The 4,691-nt window shown below is 43.6% G+C and overlaps 1 protein-coding gene across 1 annotated transcript in view; it reads left to right on the top strand.

The window, feature by feature from the left end:
• hdx (highly divergent homeobox) overlaps positions 1–4,691 on the top strand; it is a 350,307-nt gene that overhangs the window by 51,612 nt on the left and 294,004 nt on the right. The gene's annotated exons all lie outside the window — the stretch shown is intronic.

Genomic DNA, 4,691 nt, shown 5'->3' with positions numbered 1-4,691 from the left:
AACCGTACTCTTTAGAAAATGTGTTTCATAATATTTCTATGGATATAAAACCTCAAACTGTCACCAGAGTATTCTAACAATGTCTGGTCTACTTACACACCCGTATACCTTTTCAATAACGTTAACAAAATGCAAATACATCGCTAATCTCTGAAAATAGCATGATTAGTGTGGATTTCATGCTATTTTCAGAGATTATCAATTTTCTAGCATTTGCTTTAAAATTTGATTGAAAAAGTTAAGGGTGTGGAAGTAGACCAGACATTATTAGAATAATAAGGTGTCAATTTGATATTTTTTATCACAATTTTGAAAACTCTTATCAAGGATTTCATGCTATTTTCAGAGATTAGCGATGTATTTGCATGTTGTTAAATATGTTATTGAAAAGGTAAAGGGTGTGGAAGTAGACCAGACATTGTTCAAATACTCTGGTGACAGTTTGAGGTTTTATATCCATAGAAATATTATGAAACACATACATTTTCTAAATTTAACGCGACGCTGCAAAGGATCGTCTTCCGAATGTGAGACGACGAATGTTGAATATGAAACTTCACCTCGGTTGGCATCACTCCATTGTGCTTTGAGAGGTTTGGTCCTGGTCTCCCCCTCGTTTCTTTTGTCTGATGTCTGAACAACTCTTTTGATCCTCATGAAGTGTGGATTCCTTCCTGCACTCAATGGTAGAAAACTGGAATGTAGTGTGTGTGTGTTTCTCTCTCTCTCTTTCTCCTCCAATCAGTCGTGACGACTGAAAAAATTGAAGTAGGCCTAAAGGCCTTTTGTATGTGGAAGTTTTATGATATCATGATGTTTCCTGCTTACTATTTTCGTATGAAGATCCATGTTATCTTCATTAAGATGAAAGTCAAACAAACGAGGCGTAGTTTATGGTTCCACCTAGTGGTAAATAATGTCTCTGGAGGATTAATGCAACGGTCAAAACAGTCTAGCAGCAATAATTTGTTCATGATATATGTTCAATAAATGATCATTGCCATCTGTAGAAATGCAACAGCATGTTGTAAAAACGATAAGTCTACACACTCTTCTCTACACACAAGACTACTTCAAGCGATTAACTTATTTTTTTTGTATCCTCACTGCAATACAGCGGATAATCTGTACCCCTCATCGGAACAGTCTAGCTTTACGCGCCTAAATCCCTGATTTATTTTACGCACTGCAGTTTACAAGAGAAAACACACTCAAAGACACACGCACGCACGCACGCGCACACACATACGCACACTTTTATGGATTAGACTGTATGTCTATTTTAGGGTGCACCTCAGTAAATCATCCGGGGCACAAACCCAGCCGTGCATTCAATATGGCGTGCAATTTATGTTATCTTAAAGTAGGCTAATTCCTCCTGCGAGAAATGACCCCCGTAAAAGTAGGCTAATTCCTCCTGCGAGAAATGACCCCCGTAAATTGTAACGGTAAACTTAAATTAAAAGACTGTCGAAGTGCTGCAGCTGCAGTCATATAGATTATTTTGGAGGGGATTGCGTCCTCTGCTTTTATCAATACCTTCACTATTTTTCTTTCTTGAAGTTAATGTCATCATCATCATCATCATCATCATCATCCCTTCAGTTACGAGACTGTAAGAATACCTCAGGTTATAGGCTATTGGTCGATAAATGTTGTGTTTAATCATAGTTTTACATGGGTATGAAACTGCTGGCTGCATGATCACATTGCACAAGTCATTACACTTACAAAACAAACAAACAATTAGCTATGACATTATATTTGAGTCCAGTTCATGATGCATCACAAGCAATTCCATTTAACACGGACCAGACCGGAGTCCGGACCGAACGGCCCAGAACCGTGGAACTGCAAGTAGTCTAGGCCATGGGGCCTGGCCTACTTGTATGAGGTCCTTGCCTCTCTCAGCGATCTGTCATAGGGCATGGAGGCGAAGAAAGAGTTCCGCAGCTGACAGTTGATGAAGAACACAATGAGTAGCACCAGCAGAAACAGCAGGAGGCAGATGACCAGGTAAGTGGCCAGGTCCGGTTTGTTTAACTCGCCCTCCCGCAGACCGGCCCGGCCCGTTGGCCTGAGCAAGGCAGCAACGCTCACCGAACCATGAGATGCGTTCAGGGACGCAGGTGCGTGCGTCTGTGCCATCATTAAGTCAAAGTCCGGTGCTTCGGTGGAATTCAGAAGTATCTGCCTCAGCATGGCCGCGTGTGTCAACGGCAGTCCTTTTGTGAACCTACTAGGCTTACTAAAACAGAAGAAATAGCATCTCCAGATATCAAACGTACTTATCAACACGAATAGTTAATCTTCAAGATGCGGACGTAAAGATGCAGTTAAACAAATGGTTGCACGGTCATTTAGACTATGGCAGTTTCAGATGAATCCGTTACTTACTTTTGTGGAGGCTGCGGAGAGTCTCCGGTGAAGAGAGGTAGGAGAAACAACGGTCCGCATGCCTCAGACTCTCCCAATATCTCGCCCCGGCGAGGAAGCGCTCCGGAGAGGTAGTGCGGTGTTGGCTACAAACCTGGTGCGCCTACAGACCATATGCCGTCAGAATGCTTCAATCCACCAACGTCCCCTCACATTGGGATTCAAAACAAATTCTTTTGAGTTACTGATACTCACCTAAGACTGTAGAATATTGTCACAGTATCGGTCTGAAACGAAGTTTTCACTCTGTCCACTGAGGTCATGAAACCCCTGAAATTCCTGGTGATTGGAATCCGGGTTCAAATGGAGTTCTTAGCATGGCACCATAGAACTTCTGAATTATATTTTATCCAATGGACATGGTTAGTTGCCAGCGTTGAACCGAGACCATCAATAAACGCATTTTCCATCGAATCCGTTGTTCTGAGATTAGTCTGGACCGGAGGTCAGGCGCAATGTAGACCAGAGCAAGTCTGTACACCCGGTTTCTCTTGGTTCTTATATCCAGTAAAGATCGATATGTGTCGGCTTTGGAGCGCTAAACTGTCAACTTCAACTAAACCCCGGCGGGAATATTGATCCAGACTGGAAGATAGAGGACGGACGGTTTAACAGGGATTGAAAATGGAAGACGCCAACATCTGCTGCTCCCAAATCGCACACGTCCTCCTCTCCACTCGGTAGCCGATCTGTGTGAGGAATTGATATACCGGGCTATGGAAAGGAGAGAGGGGAAAGAGAGGACGCGCGATGCGCTGAGCCGTGCGCGCGTGACGGAGAGATGTCATCGACCAGGGAAGTGTTAAAAGTCAAAGATATCATGCGACATGCCCACGTCTTTCTCTCTCTCTCTCTCTCTCTCTCTCTCTCTCTCTCTCTCTCTCTCTCTCTCTCTCTCTCTCTCTCTCTCTCTCTCTCTCTCTCTCTCTCTCTCTCTCTCTCTCTCTCTCTCTCTCTCTCTCTCTCTGGCTCTCTCGACCTCCCTCTCTTTTTCTCTCTTCCTCGCTGATTTGTTTTCAAACAGATTTCCCATTTGAAAGTGACCGAGGCCATTTTTAGGGCAGTGTGGAATGTCTCAAGAGCGATAAAAGAGACAGCAGAGGGGGAGACAAGCATTTAAAGGAACAGACAGTCATGCAGGTATTGACGTGTTCAGTGCAATCTGTTTCTTTCTAGAATTTCTAAACCTTCTCCTAATGGTTTACGAACTTCCCCTGGCAGACACTTATCCTTGAAAAGTACCTCTTGTCTTTCATAGCTCACAACTCATTTATGTGTTTGTGTGTGTGTGTGTTAAAGTGCTTTTGTGCTAACTTGAGATATTCTATATAGTATTCAGTTAGGGCACACAGTGGAACACAGCCTTATAAGCCTTGGAAGAAGCAAGATTATTAAAAAAGCACCAGTCCTTAAAAGGTCGGTTTGCCAATTCATATTCATGCACACCTGTCTATGGCAACAGGACGCTGGCATGGCAAGGACAAATCACATACAGCAACAGCCAAAACACACGCAAACACACACACACAAATATGTTTTATTGCTGTAATCTCTCTTTGGACCATTTGGAAGGATTTCAGAATTGAGTTTAAAGTTGGTTGTGGGTTACTTTGATTTAGTTTAATCCCCCAAAAAACCTGCACAGAAATCAATAGGTGCCAGTTGAAAATTTGCCAAACACATCAAGGTGGTAGTAACACCAGTCCCCTCCTATAGCTAGCCAATGCAGGCACACGTATTTGAAACACATCCACCTTGAAAGGCCCCGCTGTTCCATATAGGCAAAGCAAAGCTATGTAAAATGGTAAAGAGGCTTAGCAAACAAACCAGTGGTTCCTGTCGGGTAAATCTCTTGTCGTGGCCCAAACACAAGTATAAACCCCTGAGTCATGCTAACATGTAGGAGGAAAACATTTTAGTAATTTTGACCACTAAGAAGATTATAATTGCTTTTGAAATTGACACTCTTCTACCGCGGGCCTTCTTATACTACCCCCCTTCCCCCCTTACACAAACGCGCACACACGCACATACTCACCAACCGAACGTTGCTTGGCCGCGTCCAATGAGAATGACCCAGTTTTCCAGACACGACTGTCCAAGTACGTTTGAGTGCATTCCGCCGGGTGACAACCTCACCCATATTTGTGAAATTCCGCTGCTGTCGCCTGACGCGGGCTCGCCAACAGGCTTGCCTGACTGACGCTGTGCACCGGCTGGCCTAGTTTACCAGAGAAGTGATCAGGGTTATAGTA

Source organism: Osmerus eperlanus, chromosome 13 (assembly GCF_963692335.1).
Source record: "Osmerus eperlanus chromosome 13, fOsmEpe2.1, whole genome shotgun sequence".
NCBI lineage: Eukaryota > Metazoa > Chordata > Actinopteri > Osmeriformes > Osmeridae > Osmerus > Osmerus eperlanus.
Note: the sequence above shows the minus strand (reverse complement) of the source record. Positions and strands in the feature narration are given on the sequence as shown.